This window comes from Hippopotamus amphibius, chromosome 5 (genome assembly GCF_030028045.1).
Source record: "Hippopotamus amphibius kiboko isolate mHipAmp2 chromosome 5, mHipAmp2.hap2, whole genome shotgun sequence".
NCBI lineage: Eukaryota > Metazoa > Chordata > Mammalia > Artiodactyla > Hippopotamidae > Hippopotamus > Hippopotamus amphibius.
The window spans coordinates 137,600,452-137,619,853 of NC_080190.1; the positions used below are offsets into that span (position 1 = coordinate 137,600,452).

At 37.3% G+C, this 19,402-nt stretch overlaps 1 protein-coding gene across 1 annotated transcript in view; it reads right to left on the minus strand.

Moving 5' to 3' along the window:
* Positions 1 to 19,402, minus strand: part of RGS22 (regulator of G protein signaling 22) — a 179,192-nt gene that overhangs the window by 77,003 nt on the left and 82,787 nt on the right. The gene's annotated exons all lie outside the window — the stretch shown is intronic.

The following is a 19,402-nucleotide window of genomic DNA, read 5'->3' on the forward strand; positions in this document are numbered from 1 at the left end:
TTTTTTTTTTTTTTTTTTTTATTAAACACGATCTTAGCCCTAAGGGATCTACAAGTTTTATAACATAATTTTTTAATGATATTTTTTATTCTTTTTTTTTTTTTTACCTTTTTATATACTTCTATATCTAGCTAAGTTTTTGCTGGTACAGACAATATATCTCTCATACTTTCCTTTCATCCCTATCTTTTATACATTTCTATACCTTTCTTTTTATTTGCATATTTCCAACCACATTATGCTCTTCTGTTCCCCTTTCTTCCAGCCATTTTAAGTTTATTTTATCTTAACATACTTATAAGCAACACTATCGGTCTGCTCAGAATCCTTGCTCTATTCTCCAGATGACGCACCACTTTGGTATTTAATATTAGGCTTTTGTCTTTATCTTAGTTCTTAGTACAGTTGTCTAATTACATTCTGAGAATCTCCATTCTCTCTGGTGGTACTCTAGCTCTTTTTTATATTTGATCCTAGCTTACAAAATCTCCCTGGATTGATGTTTGTATGTGTAGGGTGTTATTTGTTTGTTTGTTTGCTTTTGCTTTTGTCTCTGATTTGTTCTGCTTCAGTTGTCAATTTCTGTTGGGTTTCTCTTTGAATATCTGATAGCACACTGGGGTTCTGTCAGGTCTTTCTAGAGCCTTATGTCCTAACGGATTCAGTAATTGTGTGTCTTATACGTGTATGTGTTTCCAAGACTTAATATTCGTTTAATCCAATACTTGGACATTAGTCTGAGGCTTGGACAGTCTTCTATAAACACCTCTATCGCCAGGACAAGCAACCCCAAAAGTTTGGACAACCATGAGGAAACAAAGAAACACCATGCAGGCAAAGGAGCAGGAAAAAAACCCACAAGACCAAATAAATGAAGAGGAAATAGGAAAAATGCCTGAAAAAGAATTTAGAGTAATGATAGTAAAAATGATACAAAATCTCGATAACAAAATAGAGAAAGTACAAGAAACAGCTCATAAGAACTCAGAAAAACAAACAGCAATGGATAACAAAATAACGGAAATTAAAAATACTCTAGATGCTATAACCAGCAGAATGACTGAGGCAGAAGAACGAATAAGTGAGTTGGAAGATAGAATGGGGGAAATAACTGCCACAGAGCAGGAAAAAGAAAAAAGAATAAAAAGATTAGAAGACAGTCTCAGAGACCTCAGTGATAACCTCAAACGTACCAACATTCGAATTATAGGCATCCCAGAAGAAGAAGAACAAAAGAAAGGGTCTGAGAAAATCTTTGAAGAGGTTATAGTGGAAAACTTCCCCAACATGGGAAAGGAAATAATTAACCAAGTCCAAGAAGCACAGAGAGTCCCATACAGAATAAACCCAAGGAGAAATACACCAAGACACATATTAATCAAACTAACGACAATCAAACACAAAGAAAAATATTAAAAGCAGCAAGAGAAAAGCAACAAACAACATATAAGGGAAAACCCATCAGGATAACAGCTGACCTTTCTACAGAAACTCTGCAGGCCAGAAGGGAATGGCAGGATATACTGAAAGTCCTGAAAGAGAGAAACCTACAGCCAAGAATACTCTACCCAGCAAGAATCTCATTCAGATTTGACAGAGAAATCAAAAGCTTTCCAGACAAGCAAAACTTAAGAGAATTCAGCACCACCAAACCAGCCTTACAACAACTGCTAAAGGAACTTCTCTAAGTAGGACACACAAGAAAAGGAAAACACCTACAAATACAAACCCAAAACAATTAAGAAAATGGTCATTGGAACACACATGTCAATAATCACCTTAAATGTAAATGGATTAAATGCTCCAACCAAAAGACAAAGGCTGGCTGAATGGATACAAAAACAAGACCCTTCTATATGCTGCCTACAAGAAACCCACTTCAGAACAAGGGATACATATAGACTGAAAGTAAAGGGATGGAAAAAGATATTCCATGCAAATGGAAGTGAAAAGAAAGCTGGAGTAGCAATACTCATATCAGACAAATTAGACTTGAAAGTAAAGACTATTAAAAGAGACAAGGAAGGACACTACATAATGATCAAGGGATCCATCCAAGAAGAACATATCACAATGGTAAATATCTATGCCCCCAGTATAGGAGCACCTCAATACATAAGGCAAATGCTAACAGCTATAAAAGGGGACATCGACAGTAACACAATAATAGTGGGAGACTTGAACACCCCACTTATATCAATGGACAGATCATCCAAACAGAAAATAAATAAAGACACACAAGCTTTAAATGACACATTAGACCATCTCGACTTCATTGATATTTATAGGACATTCCATCCAAAAACGACATACTACACTTTCTTCTCAAGTGCACACGGAACATTTTCCAGGATAGATCACATCTTGGGTCACAAATCAAACCTCGGCAAATTCAAGAAAATTGAAAACATATCAAGCATCTTCTCAGACCACAACGCCATGAGACTAGATATCAATTACAGGAAAAAAACTGCAAAAAATACAAACACATGGAGGCTAAACAATTCACTCTTAAACAACCAAGCAATCACTAAAGAAATCAAAGAGGAAATCAAAAAATATCTAGAAACAAATGACAACGAAAACACAACAACCCAAAACCTATGGGATGCAGCAAAAGCAGTTCTAAGAGGGAAGTTTATAGCAATACAGTCCTACCTTAAGAAACAAGAAAATGATTGAATAAACAACCTAACCTTACACCTCAAACAACTAGAGAAAGAAGAACAAAGAAACCCCAAAGTGAGCAGAAGGAAAGAAATCATAAAGATCAGAGCAGAAATAAATGAAAAAGAAAGGAAAGAAACCATAAGAAAAATCAATAAAACTAAAAGCTGGTTCTTTGAGAAGATTAACAAAATTGATAAACCATTAGCCAGACTCATCAAGAAAAAAAGGGAGAAGATGCAAATCAACAGAATTAGAAATGAAAAAGCAGAAGTAACAACGGACACCTCAGAAATACAAAACATCATGAGAGACTACTACAAGCAACTCTATGCCAATCAATTGGATAACCTGGAAGAAATGGATACGTTCTTAGAAAAATACAATCTTCCAAGACTGAACCAGGAAGAAATAGAAACCATGAACAGACCAATCACAAGTACAGAAATTGAGGCAGTGATTAAAAATCTCCCAACACACAAAAGCCCAGGACCAGATGGGTTCACGGGCGAATTCTATCAAACATTTCGAGAAGAGTTAACACCTATCCTTCTCAAACTCTTCCAAAATATTGCAGAAGGCGGAGCACTCCCAAACTCATTCTACGAGGCCACCATCACCCTGATACCAAAACCAGGCAAAGATGTCACAAAAAAAGAAAACTACAGACCAATATCACTGATGAATATAGATGCAAAAATCCTCAACAAAATACTAGCTAACAGACTGCAACAGCACATTCAAAAAATCATACACCATGATCAAGTGGGGTTTATCCCTGGGATGCAAGGATTCTTCAATATATGCAAATCAATCAACGTGATACATCATATCAACAAATTGAAGGATACAAACCATATGATCATCTCAATAGATTCAGGAAAAGCTTTTGACAAAGTTCAACATCCATTTATGATAAAAGCTCTCCAGAAAATGGGCATAGAAGGAAATTACCTCAACATAATAAAAGCCATATATGAAAAACCAAAAGCCAACATCATTCTCAATGGGGAAAAACTGGAAGAATTCCCTCTAAGAACAGGAACAAGACAAGGGTGTCCACTCTCACCACTATTATTCAACAGAGTTTTGGAAGTTTTAGCCACAGCCATGAGAGAAGAAAAAGAAATAAAAGGAATCCAAATTGGAAAAGAAGAAGTAAAATAGTCACTCTTTGCAGATGACATGATATTATATACAGAAAACCCTAAAGACTCTACCAGAAAACTGCTAGCACTAATTGATGAGTTTAGTAAAGTAGCAGGATACAAAATGAATGCACAGAAATCTCTTGCATTCCTATACACTAACAACGGAAGAGCAGAAAGAGAAATTAAGGAAACTCTCCCATTCACCATTGCAACCAAAAGAATCAAATACCTAGGAATAAACCTGCCTAAGGAGGCAAAAGATCTGTATGCAGAAAACTTTAAGACATTGATGAAAGAAATCAAAGACGACACAAACAGATGGAGAGACATACCATGTTCCTGGATTGGAAGAATCAACATCGTGAAAATGTCTGTACTACCCAAAGCAATTTACAGATTCAATGCAATCCCGATCAAATTACCAATGGCATTTTTCACAGAACTAGAGCAAGAAATCTTACGATTTGTATGGAAACGCAAAAGACCCCGAATAGCCAAAGCAATCTTGAGAAGGAAAAATGGAGTAGGTGGAATCAGGCTTCCTGACTTCAAACTATACTACAAGGCCATAGTGATCAAGACAGTATGGTACTGGCACAAAAATAGACAGGAAGATCAATGGAATAGAATAGAGAACTCAGAAGCAAGCCCAAACACATACGGGCACCTTATCTTTGACAAAGGAGGCACGAGTATACAATGGAAAAAAGACAGCCTCTTCAATAAGTGGTGCTGGGAAAATTGGACAGCAACATGTAAAAGAATGACATTAGAACACTTCCTAACAGCATACACAAACATAAACTCCAAATGGATTCAAGACCTACATGTAAGGCCAGACACTATAAAACTCCTAGAGGAAAACACAGGCAGAACACTCTATGACATCCATCAAAGCAACATCCTTTTTGACCCACCTCCTAGAATCAGGGAAATAAAATCAAGAATAAACAAATGGGACCTCATGAAACTTAAAAGCTTCTGCACAGCAAAAGAAACCATAAACAAGACTAAAAGGCAACCCTCAGAATGGGAAAAAATAATTGCCTATGAAACAACGGACAAAGGATTAACCTCCAAAATATACAAGCAGCTCATGCAGCTTAATACCAAAAAAGCAAATAACCCAATCCACAAATGGGCAGAAGACCTAAAGAGACATTTCTCCAAAGAAGACATACAGATGGCCAACAAACACATGAAAAGATGCTCAACATCACTCATCATCAGAGAAATGCAAGTCAAAGCCACAATGAGGTATCACCTCACATCAATCAGAATGGCCATCATCACAAAGTCTGGAAACCACAAATGTTGGAGAGGGTGTGGAGAAAAGGGAACTCTCCTGCACTGTTGGTGGGACTGTAAGTTGGTACAGCCACTATGGAAAACAATTTGGAGGTTCCTTAAAAAACTACAAATAGAACTACCATATGATCCAGTCATCGCACTCCTGGGCATATACCCAAAGAAAAGCATAATCCCAAAAGAAACTTGTACCATAATGTTTATTGCAGCACTATTTACAATAGCCAGGACATGGAAGCAACCTAAATGCCCATCAACAAATGAATGGATACAGAAGATGTGGCATATATATACAATGGAATATTACTCAGCTATAAAAAGGGATGAGATGGAGCTATATGTAATGAGGTGGATAGAACTACAGTCTGTCATACAGAGTGAAGTCAGTCAGAAAGAGAAGGACAAATATTGTATGCTAACTCACATATACGGAACCTAAAAATGGTACTGATGAACTCAGTGACAAGAACAAGGATGCAGATACAGAGAATGGACCGGAGAACTCGAGGTATGGGAGGGGGCGGGGGGTGAAGGGGAAACTGGGACGAAGCGAGAGAGTAGCACAGACATATATATACTACCAACTGTAAAATAGTCAGTGGGAAGTTGTTGTATAACAAAGGGAGTCCAACTCGAGGATGGAAGATGCCTTAGAGGACTGGGGCGGGGAGGGTTGGGGGGACTTGAGGGGGGGGGAGTCAAGGAAGGGAGGGAATATGGGGATATGTGTATAAAAACAGATGATTGAACCTGGTGTACCCCCAAAAAAATAAAAAAAATAAAAAAAAATCATCACCCTAGCCTTACCCCTCACCCATGCCCATTCACCTTTTAGGAAACACAGCTTGATTCTTAATACTACTGCTGTATGAAGAAATAACGATCTCTGTTAGTGCACCTGAAAACACACCATAAGCCTAAAGAAGGAGCACTTAGCTCAGAGCACTTTAATGAAAATGTCAGGACCACCCTGAAGTACTTAAGTCCTGTAAATGCCAAGTAAAGAGAGGAGGTAAACAATTAAGGTAATGGATGATAGCAAGCAAAGAAAAAAACTAAGCTGATTACCAAAAAAATCTTCAATACTGCCCCTCTTATGCCATAAAATTTTTTTTCAAAGGAATCTGTGGTCAACACCCAAGGTTTGGGTTACCTAAAATTAGCTCAGACTTCATTGGATAACATTGTCAGGACAATGCAAATTTTATAGAGAAAGAGCTACATGGTCTCTTTCTTAATCTGTCTAGGACCCTCTGGAAAAGTAGGCAAAAAAAAGAGCACATTCTTGAACTTTGATAGCATTTGGGTGGTAGCACCTGTATGTGCTTTGTTCCTCAAGGTGCTCCCAGCATGGATCAGAGCTTCGTGTATAATAGTTGTTTGATAAATGTTTGTGGAAATATCTGTAACATTTTTAGGCTAGGGCAAATGTGCTTCCAGTTTATATTTATTTCCTGTTTCTACAGTAATAGAAAATGGAGCAGGAGCAAAGGGGTCAAAAACATGGACATTCCTGTAGAACCCTGAGGTAGCTCACAACCTGGAATGAGCTTCATCTGGATCCACATTGTGCCTAAGATTACCTAATAAAAAATGTAAATGATTGGGGACCAGAGAGGATGAGAGGGATAGCAATAAATCATTGTTGAATGAATACACTAATAAATTCTGCCTTATTATTATATCGCAACTTACGGCTTCCTAAAAATACCAACAGACAGTATAGGTCTGAGGACATTAATTGACTTAGATTTCTTGTTTCCTTTCTCTCTTTTGAAATTTTGCAAATGTAAGAGTAAACCCTCATAGACCCTGGGCACAGACGGGTAGTCACTTAGACTGACTTATTTACCATGGGACCCATCAGCTGATTTCTTTGTAAGGATATAGAGGCACAAGAGTTGCTCGCTAGAGCATTAGGCCAGAATATTTCCAAGCTGTCAAATTACTGGGTGGAGATGTTAGGAACTGGACTTCCAAATATCAAGATTTCATCTAGCTATGATTAACGATGCTGAAAAGATTTGAGATTTAGTTTAAGTTGTTGATATGAATAAAGCAGAACAGTATAATTTTTTTGTTTGAAGAGTTGTCACCCAAAAGACAGATTTATTTTGTATTGCTTCACAGGACAGGAATAAGACCAAAGGGTAAACGTTTTTGGCTCAAAAATGTAAAAGAAAAGGAAATAGTTCCCTCCCTTCTACCCTTCTACAGGTATTTGAAAAGAAGTTGATTATTTAAAAAGAAAAAAAAAAGATAACCAACTTTTATTTGCTGACAAAGAAAGAACTTATCTAATTTCTGGTTAAGATGCTATTATCTGGTTTTATTTTAAATGTGACTGAAGCACCTCCATAGTTATCTCTCTCCCCCACTAGAGAGTGAGCTCTTTAAGCCAAGAACTTTGTCCTAATCATCTTTGTATTCACAGAACGTCACTTGGCACATAGCAGACTCACTGTGAATGTTAATTAATAAGTGAGTAATAGAATATTTAAAATATAGCTTAAAAGGTTATAATTATATGAAGCATATTTTTATTTAAGTGGTATTTTGAATCTCAGAATAAATTATAGTACTGGTTGAATGAATAGCTATTGGTTAGGAACTGCTGTTCTTCCATCCCATTTTCTTCAATTTCTTCAAATTCCTGTCTTCCTTCCCCACCAACCAGGTAACTGATAGAACCTTAAGCACTGACTTTAATAATAATAATACCTACTTATTTCATAGAGTGCTCTACATTAAACTGCGAAATATTTTCACCTACATTATCTTATGCAGACCTTACAAAGTCCTCAGAGGTAGACATGATGAACTTATATATGTAGAGCAGAGACGGCAAAGTACAGCATTGAAGTAGATTTTGAACCTCAAGTTCGAGCTTAATTTTATTCGCAGCTATGAAATCTTGGCAAGGTTAACATTTCAGAGATTTAGATTCTTTTTTATCTATAAAAAATAGGATAAAAATACCTCACATGCTTACTATGGGTATTAAATTAGAAAATATATGACTGCTTCTTGCAGAGCCTCCCTTTATTTGGTATGCTGGCAGGCTAGATTACTTGAAACTTTTTCTCTATAAACTGCCCAGAAATAACAAATAAAGTATAACTAATATCCTCTTAAATTCATAGGTGCAGTAATAAGGAAAATTACCATGGGTCAAAATTAAGGAGTACACTGAAAACCAGGGCACTAAGCATGAGCCGATGATGAGACTACCATGGGGTGAACCAAGGATGTGGGCTATAAGAGCCACAGGGTACAGGAGATAAGGCCGTGGACCTTCACAAAGAGAAAATGTGACACTGAGACTCACACAGACACCATGGTCCTCGAAGGGGTACACACAAAGTGAAATGTAGAGTGGGAAAAAATGTACATATATACACCTACCAACCTAGGAAATAAAAAAGAAGCTTGCTTGTCTTGGCTTCTACTCTATGTAAAAGAAAAAATATCTCCTGAGGATTCACTATCATGAGTTCACCATCATTTGGGTTTGGTTTTAAGGATTACACTTGGCAAATCAGGAAACTCCAAGATGACAAAGTAGCATTAAAAATATGCCTCGCAGAAGCACCACAGATAAAAACCTCATTATAAGAGCTCATAATTCAAAATTACTCATACAAAACACACAAGGAAGGAATCCACCAGGTCAGCAAAAATAATAAATAGCAGAACTAGTTCTCCCAAGAACTACAAATCATGGAATTATTGGATATTGTAGCAGTCAGACTCTAGGGTGGCTCCCATGAACAGTGTCTCCTAGTGTTCATTCCCTTTCATAACCTTCTCCCCCTAAGTGTGGACATAACATGTGGCTTGCTTCTAACCAACAGAATATAGCAACACTGATGACATTTATGCGATGATGTGTACATGATTATGTTACATAAGATGGTAATGCCAATCTTACGAAGAAACTCTCCCTTGCTGGTTTTGGAGAAGCAAGCTGCCATGTTATGAGCTGCCATGTGGAGAGGGCCACATGGCACAGAGCTGAACAGCCAGCAAAAAACTGAGCTGTTATTCTGGTGGCCTACAAGGAACTGAATGCTGCTAACAACCTGTGAGCACTGAAGCAGACCCTTCCCCAGCTGAGCCCCAGATAAGAAACCAGACCTGGTCAATATCCTGATTTACAGCCTTGTGGAGGACCCAGCAAAGCTGTGCCCAGACTTCTTATCCACATAAACTGTGAGGTAATAAGTGTGTGTTGTTTAAGCCACAAAGTTATGATAATACTTTTATGCAGGAATAGAACGCACAGCTACAAACTATAAGAGATGTTTAAAATGCTTAGACACATAAAAGAAGACGTAAAAACGTGAAGAAAAATAAGGCAAAAAGATAAAACACCAGGAAGATTTAAAAAACACAAGTGGAACATCTAATTATAAAAAAAAGTAATTCCTTAAATGATTTAGCTCAATGGATGGGTTAAACACCAGATTGAAATCTGCTGAAAAAATAATATACAAACTGGAAAACTGATTAAAGAAAATTGATCTATTTCAGATTACAGATATTATAAGACAAAAAACCTTGAGAGATTAAGGGACATATAGGATAAAACACCAACACTGACCAAAGAATCCAGAAAAGAGAAGTAGAAACACTGAAAGAAATAATGGCTGAAAAATTTCCAGAACTGATGAAAGACATGATTTCTCAGATTCTAGGAGGAACTTAGACCCAAGAAAGATATTTGTAGTAAACACAATGAGGTAGCATGTAGAACCCCAAAGTCAAAGGGAAGATTATAAAAGCAATGAGAGGGGAGAAGAAAGATGGTGGCAAAGTAGAAGGATGTGGAATGCATCCCTCTCCACAGATGCATCAGGAATACATCAAAAGATGCAATAATTCCCACAGAGAACTAGCTGAACAACAGCAGAAGACCTCTGACACCAGAAAGGACTGCAAAGATCCCTATGTAATTGGCCTTTTCATATATTTCTCTTTCTAGCTAAGTTTTTTGTGGTGCTGATTGTATCTCTCCTACCTTCTTTTCATTTCTATCTTTTATACATTTCTATTTCTTTCTTTTTCTTTTCATATTTCCAGTCATACTACGCTCTTCTATTGCCCTGTCTTTTATCTTTTTTTAGTTTCTTTTGCCTTAATATACTTATAAGCAATATTATTGGTCTGCTCTGTTTCCTTGCTTTATCCTCTAGATGACACACTGCTTTGGGTTGTTTTTCTAAGATCTTTATCGGAATATAATTGCTTTACACTCTTGTACCAGCTTTTGAGATACACCAAAGTGAGTCAGCTGTATTTATACTACTTTGGTTTTTATTATTAGGTTTTATCTTTATCTTAGTTCTAAGTATAATTGTCTGATATCATTCTGAGAATCTTCAGTCTGTCTGGTGGTACTCTTGCTCTTTATTATATTTGATCCTAGCTTTCAAAATCTACCTGGATTTGTGTTTGTGTGTGTGTGGGTTTTTTTTTTTTTTTTTTTTTTTTTTGGTTTTGAATTTCTCTTGGTTTTCTCTTTGATTGTCTGATGGCATACTGGGGTTCTTCTACCAGGTCTTTCTAGTGCCTTATGTTCTACTGGATTCAGTATTTGTGTGTCTTATACATGTATGTGTTTCCTTGATCTAGTATTTGTTTGACTCAACACTCTGCCACTAGTCTGGGGCTTGGACAGTCTTCTTTAAACCCCTTTATTGCCAGGACAAGCAATCTCTGAAGTCTGAACTACTCCATCAGAAGTCAAGTAGCAGGCTCTGGGGAGGGAGCACTGAATCCAGGATGCTAGACTACTAGGGAGTCCTCAGACACAGGGATGATTAACTGCAGAGAACTCTCACGGAGCCCTGTATCAGAGTCTAAGACCTGGCTTCGTCCAACTGTCTGCAACTGCCAGTGCTGGACACCTCACACCAAATTACAAACATGACAGGAACACAAACCCTCCCATCAGCACACAGACTACCTAAAGCCACATTAACCTCACAGATACCCTAAAACACACCAACTGACATGGCCCTGCTCATCAGAGAGAAAAGACACAGAGCCACACACCGGAAAGCAGACACCAGACCCCCCACCAGGAAGCCTACTCAAGACACTGGACAAACCCCACCACAGAAGGCAGAGGGAAGAAACAAGAGGAATTACTACTAGGCAGCATACGGAAAGGAGGCAGCAAATACTCTAAATTAGACAAAATGAGAAAAAAAAGAAACACCATGCAGGCAAAGGAGCAGGAAAAAAACCCACAAGACCAAATAAATGAAGAGGAAATAGAAAAACTGCCTGAAAAAGAATTCAGAGTAATGACAGTAAAGATGATCCAAAATTTCAACAACAAAATACAGAAAATACAAGAAACAGTCAATAAGGACTCAGAAGAACTAAAGAGCAAACAAACAGTAAAGATGATCCAAAATTTCAACAACAAAATAGAGAAAATACAAGAAACAGTCAATAAGGACTCAGAAGAACTAAAGAGCAAACAAACAGTAATGGACAATAAAATAACCAAAATTAAAAATACTCTAGATGGTAAAAACAGCAGAATAACTGAGGCAGAAGAATGAATAAGTGAGTTGGAAGATAGAATGGGGGAAATGACTGCCTCAGAGCAGGAAAGAGAAAAAAGAATAAAAAGAATGGAAGACAGTCTCAGAGACCTTGGTGATAACATTAAGTGCACCAATATTCGAATCATAGGCATCCCAGAAGAAGAAGAAAAAAAGAAAGGGTCTGAGAAAATATTTCAAGAGGTTATAGTGGAAAACTTCCCCAACATGGGGAAGGAGATAATTAACCAAGTCCTAGAAGCACAGAGAGTCCCATACAGAATAAACCGAAGGAGAAACACACAGAGGCACATATTAATCAAACTAACGAAAATTAAACACAAAGAAAAAATATTAAAAGCAGCAAGAGAAAAGCAACAAATAACAAATAAGGGGAAACCCATATGGATAACAGCTGACCTTTCTGCAGAAACTCTGCAGGCCAGAAGGGAGTGGCAGGATATACTGAAAGTCCTGAAAGAGAAAAACCTACAGCCAAGAATACTCTAGCAGCAAGAATGTCACACAGCTTCAATGGAGAAATCAAAAGCTTTACAAACAAGCAAAACTTAAGAGAATTCAGCACCACCAAACCAGCTTTACAACTGTTTAAGGAACTTTTCTAGGCAGGAAACACAACAGAAGGAAAAGACCTACAAAACAAACCCAAAACAATTAAGAAAATGGTAATAGGAACATACATGTCAATAATCATCTTAAATGTAAATGGATTAAATGCTCCAACCAAAAGACACAGACTGGCTGAATGGATACAAAAACAAGACCCTTCTATATGCTGCCTACAAGAAACCCATTTCAGACCAAGGGATACATATAGACTGAAAGTAAAGGGTTAGAAAAAGATATTCCATGCAAATGGAAGTCAAAAGAAAACTGGAGCAGCAATACTCACATCAGACAAATTTGACTTTAAAGTAAAAAATATTACAAGAGACAAGGAAGGACACTACATAATGATCAAGGGATCCATCCAAGAGGAACATATCACAATTGTAAATATCTATGCACCCAACATAGGAGCACCTCAATACATAAGGCAAATGCTAACAGCCATTAAAGGGTAAATTGACAGTAACACATAATAGTGGGAGACTTGAACACCCCACTTACATCAATGGACAGATCATCCAAACAGAAAATAAATAAAGACACACAAGCTTTAAATGACACATTAGACCATCTCAACTTAATAGACATTTATAGGACATTCCATCCAAAAATGACAGAATATATTTTCTTCTCAAGTGCACACAGAACACTTTCCAGGATAGATCACATCTTGGGTCACAAATCAAGCCTCGGTAAATTCAACAAAATTGAAATCATATCAAGCATCTTCTCTGACCACAATGCCATGAGACTAGAAATCAATTACCTGAAAAAAAATGTAAAAAATACAAACACATGGAGGCTAAACAATACACTATTAAACAACAAAGAAATCACTAAAGAAATCAAAGAGGAAATCAAAAAGTATCTAGAAACAAATGACAATGAAAACACAACAACCCAAAACCTATGGGACACAGCAAAAACAGTTCTAAGAGTGAAGTTTATAGCAATACAGTCCTACCTCAAGAAACAAGAAAAATATCCAACAAACAACCTAACCTTACACCTAAAACAACTAGAGAAAAAAACCCCAAAGTGAGCAGAAGGAAAGAAATCATAAAGATCAGATCAGAAATAATTGAAAAAGAAATGGAAAAAAAGAGCAGAGATCAATAAAATTAAAAGCTGGTTCTTTGAGAAGATAAATAAGATTGAGAAACCATTAGCCAGACTCATCAAGAAAAAAAGGGAGACGATGCAAATCAACAGAATTAGAAATGAAAAAGGAGAAGCAACAATGGACACCATAGAAATACAAAAGATCATGAGAAAACTACTACAAGCAACTCTATGCCAATAAATTGGATAACCTGGAAGAAATGGATACATTCTTAGAAAAATACAATCCTCCAAGACGGAAACAGGGAGAAATAGAAAATATGAACAGACCAATCACAAGGATGGAAATTGAGACAGTGATTAAAAATCCCCCAACACACTAAAGCCAAGGACCAGATGGCTTCACAGGTGAATTCTATCAAACATTTAGAGAAGAGCTAACACCTATCCTTCTCAAACTCTTCCAAAACATAGCAAAAGGAGGAACACTTCCAAACTCATTCTACGAGGCTACCATCACCCTGATACCAAAACCAGGCAAAGATGTCACAAGAAAAGAACATAACAGGCCAATATCACTGATGAGTATAGATGCAAAAATCCTCAACAAAATACTAGCTAACAGAATCCAACAGCACATTAAAAAGATCATACACTATGATCAAGTGGGGTTTATCCCAGGAACGCAAGGATTCTTCAATATACGCAAATCAATCAATGTGATACATCATATTAACAAATTGAAGGATAAAAACCACATGATTATCTCAATAGACACGGAAAAAGCTTTTGACAAAATTCAACATCCATTTATGATAAAAACTCTCCAGAAAATGGGCATAGAAGGAAATTACCTCAACATCATAAAAGCCATATATGAGAAACCAACAGCCAACATCGTTCTCAATGGTGAAAAACTGAAAGCATTCCCTCTAAGGACAGGAACAAGACAAGGGTGCCCACTCTCACCATTATTATTCAACAGAGTTTTGGAAGTTTTAGCCACAGCAATCAGAGAGGAAAATGAAATAAAAGGAATCCAAATTGGAAAAGAAGAAGTCAAACTGTCACTCTCTGCAGATGACATGATATTATACATAGAAAACCCTAAAGATTCTAACAGAAAACTGCTAGCACTAATTGATGAATTTAGTAAAGTAGCAGGATACAAAATTAATGCATAGAAATCTCTTGTATTGCTGCACACTAACAACAAAAGAGCAGAAAGAGAAATTAAGGAAACAATTCCATTCACCAATGCAACAAAAAGAATAAAATACCTAGGAATAAACCTGCCTAAGGAGGCAAAAGACCTGGATGCAGAAAACTATAAGACACTGATGAAAGAAATCAAAGACGATACAAACAGATGGAGGGACACACCATGTTCTTGGATTGGAAGAATTAACACTGTGAAAATGACTGTACTACTGAAAGCAATTTACAGATTCAGTGCAATCCCTATCAAATTACCAATGGCATTTTTCACAGAACTAGAACAAGAAATCTTACAATGTGTATGGAAACACAAAAGACCCCGAATAGCCAAAGCAATATTGAGAAGGAAAAATGGAGTTGGTGGAATTAGGCTTCCTGACTTCAAACTATACTACAAGGCCACAGTGATCAAGACAGTATGGTACTGGCACAAAAACAGAAAGGAAGATCAATGGAACACAATAGAGAACCCAGAGGTAAACCCACACACATATGGGCACCTTATCTTTGACAAAGGAGGCAAGAATATACAATGGAAGAAAGACAGCCTCTTCAATAAGTGGTGCTGGGAAAATTGGACAGCAACATGTAAAAGAATGACATTAGAACACTTCCTAACACCATACACAAACATAAACTCCAAATGGATTCAAGACCTACATGTAAGGCCAGACACTATAAAACTCCTAGAGGAAAACACAGGCAGAACACTCTATGACATCCATCAAAGCGAGATCCTTTTGGACCCACCTCCTAGAATAATGGATATAAAATCAAGAATAAACAAATGGGACCTCATGAAACTTAAAAGCTTTTTCACAGCAAAAGAAACCATAAACAAGACAAGAAGACAACCCTCAGAATGGGAGAAAATACTTGCCAACGAAGCAACGGACAAAGGATTAATCTCCAAAATATACAAGCAGCTCATGCAGCTTAATACCACAAAAGCAAATAACCCAATCCACAAATAGACATTTCTCCAAAGAAGACATGCAGATGGCTAACAAACACATGAAAAGATGCTCAAGATTACTAATCATTAGAGAAATGCAAGTCAAAGCCACAATGAGGTATCATCCCACACCACTCAGAGTGGCCATCATCAAAACATCTAGAAACAATAAATGTTGGAGAGGATGTGGAGAAAAGGGAACTCTCCTGCCTTGTTGGTGGGAATGTAAGCTGGTACAGCCACTATGGAAAACAGTTTGGAGCTTCCTTAAAATACTAAAAATGGAACTACCATATGACCCAGTAACCCCACTGCTGAGCACATACCCAGAGAAAAGCATAATCCAAAAAGCAACATGTACCATAATGTTCATTGCAGCACTATTTACAATAGCCAGGACATGGAAGCAACCTAAATGCCCTTCAACAGACGAATGGATAAAGAAGATGTGGCACATATATACAATGGAATATTACTCAGCCATAAAAAGGAATGAAATGGAACTATATGTAATGAGGTGGATAGACCTAGAGTCTGTCATACAGAGAGAAGTAAGCCAGAAAGAGAAAAACAAATACCGTATGCTAACTCATATATATGGAATCTGAAGAAATGGTACTGATGAACCCAGTGACAGGGCAAGAATGCAGATGCAGATGTGGAGAATGGACTTGAGGACACGGGGCTGGGGTGGGGGGTGGGGGGCGAAGGGGAAGCTGGGATGAAGTGAGAGAGTAGCATTGACATAGATATACTACTAAATGTAAAATACATAGCTAGTGGGAAGGTGCTGTATAACAAAGGGAGATCAACTCGATTGATGCTTTAGAGGGCCAGGACAAGAAGGGTGGGAGGGAGTTGCGGGAGGGAGGGGATATGGGGATATATGTATAAATACAGCTGATTCACTTTGGTGTACCTCAAAAACTGGTACAAGAGTGTAAAGCAATTATATTCCAATAAAGAGCTTAAAAAAATAGTTAAGACCACCTGGTGGGTATAAAACAAAATTAATATATATGTATATTCTGAATCATTGTTGTATACCTGAAACATTATAAACTATACTTCAATAAAAAAATGTTACCCTGATGTTCAATAAGGCAAAAATCTCATATTGCTGCAAGAATTTCTTTATATTAAATAACACTGTGATAAAAGTGCTGTGGATTTACCTAGCAATCCTCTTACTCCTCACTTCTATTTCACTCTTATCTACTCTCTCTACTCATCAGTTCCTACATTCTGCACATAATTTTTCTCCTAGGCTCTAATTTTTACTGTTTTTTTCTCTCTTCCTCCTTCCCATTGATTTTTTATTTTGAACATGTTTATGTGTATGTGTGTAAACATGTATAATACTTATGCATCATACACATTTACTAATTTTTTAAAAACCTCCATGTATATGCTATGGAGAGTGGTAAATTCTAAATGTATAGTCTTTGTTGGGATACAGTTTGTTTGAAAGATTTCTACAAAGATGGAAGAAGTTACAAAAGACAGTGGTACCCAGATCCACTTCATTCTATTGTAGTGGTGTATCACTGAAGCAAGAACGTAATGTTTAAAAAGCAGTAGGACTATTGGTGGCAGCAATCTCGGCTCCAAATCTTGGCAGCGATAAATGGTCTCCTGGCAAATTGTTGCTACAATCAAAGACTGTATCTCTCCACTCTGATGGTGATTCCCTTCCTCCTTGCCAAGAACATTTCATTTGGTTTCTAACTGAATGATTCTGTCTTGAAGCTGTGCAATGAAACCTTCAGGATGTGCCCAAGACTGTAGTTCAAACTCTTGGACCACAGTTAGTCATGTTAAATCACTGTCACTGACCTCTCATTTGGTCTGCCTACAGATATTTCTGCAATACTTCTTGAGGTAATAAAACTTCAAGGTATGTAATTTGTCGACCAGCATACAGAAAAGCATATGTCTTTTATAATCACCTCTTGTTCTCCTACTATGCAGCTCATCAGATGTATAAAAACAATACAAAAATCAAGTTCACAGCAACTTTAACACAGTGCCAGCTGATTATATTCTGCCATTGGCATGATCAATCCAAAGATCAGTATTGCAAATCTACCCTGAAGGAAGCTATACAGCATTTCTATTTTAAAGAAACCAATAGTGTTTCATACTGTGAAACAAATCTATAGGATCATGGTACTAGAAGCAATTCTTGCATCTGGAGGCACAGAAATCTCAGATAATTAAAACCTAAACCAATTTAGACAACTGTTCCACTAACCGAAAAATAGAATAACCATGGATACAAAAAGCAAGTCAAAAAGATCACACGATTTGCTCCTTTTATTTCCCCTGATTAAACTAAAACCAATGTCTCCATCGCTCCCCTTCCCCCACTCTGTTTTGACTCCTCAAAAGAGAAGCTAGGGAAGGATAGAAAATTTACAGGCCTCGATAATCCCAAATCAGAATAATCCATCTCAGAATAACCAAAATTTGAGTGTATCTTGTTTCACAATAATTTGTAGCTAGTTGAACACCATTACAGAGAATTAACGTGTACCAAGCTTAAATAGAATTTCCACTTTTACAAGTACATGGAAATAATGTGATTACAACAGCAACAAAGAAACCTACTTAACTGAGCTGCTGAAGATTTCTGGAGGAGTAAACCTTGCAGCAGTGAAAACATAATAAAAATAATGGGTGGCACTTTAGCAGTCAGAAGCAATAAGTTAAGGGAAGAAGGATAAGTAGAGAATTACAGGTCAAGGATTAACAAGCAGAAGAGCCAACTGTGTGGTCTCAGAAAATGGTACTGGCAAATTAGAGATATAATGTCATGATTTCATGGGGCCACATCTGGGCTCTGTAGGACCCGAAGCCCTAATTCTCATGCTAAAAAGTACAAAGCTCTGTCAGCTGATTTATAAAACATATAATAGTTATTAATGCCAAAGTCAGGGTGGTGGAGGTAACAACAAATACCTAGTAGTACTCTCTGATGTCCTGAATAAGATTATAATAATATAATAAACAATATGACGAAGCTAATCTCCTCGGCATTGTTCAGGGAAAGGTCCCCTGGAATGGAGTTATTTCAGATTATAAGAACCACGTAAGTGGTCAACAGATATAGAAGTGATTAGCAGTTTTCTAGGCTTGATGACCTCACTCCATAAAAGATCAGGAGAGCCTAAGAAGAAAAACTGAGAAGTTAGCTTCAGTCATAATTCTATTCCCTTTCCTTCTCCCCTCAAAAAATGGCTACTCTCTCTCTCTCTCTCTTTCTCTCTCTGCAGAGAATCCTCTGTGCTTCATCTTCTCTTTTGCTTTGGAGAGGGCTTAAGATGTTCTTTCCTCCAAGTCTGATTATCTGTCTTACATGGCGTGTAGCACAGACGCCCAGGTGATGACACAGGGCCTATGCCACACGGAATCAGTCAATATTCTTTCCCCCTCTTTAGACAAGCCAACAGCCTAAGTATTTCCAACAGCTGATTGCTGCCGGAAGCTCAGAGAACAGCTTTGCTCACGGCCTCTGCTCCCAATCACTTCAATGATTCATTACAAGTCCTCTCCCAGGGTTCTCTTTTAAATCACTCACAACCAATCCCAAAAGGCATAAATTAGAAAAAAAAGATAAGCTGTCCTTTACTGGAAGAACAATTAATCGGCAGCAAAAAGAAAATAAGGCAAACCAAATAAAACAGGTAAAGCTGAGAACCCAGCAAATCAGATTATAAAACAATATTCTATTGACATTTAAATAAAGTAATTCAATGGCAACAACTTAACTGCTGCCTTTTCGCCCACACTCCCAGATTTCTCCTGTTTGAGGCTGCACACAACTTTTCATTGCTGTGTACTTTGAGCTTCAC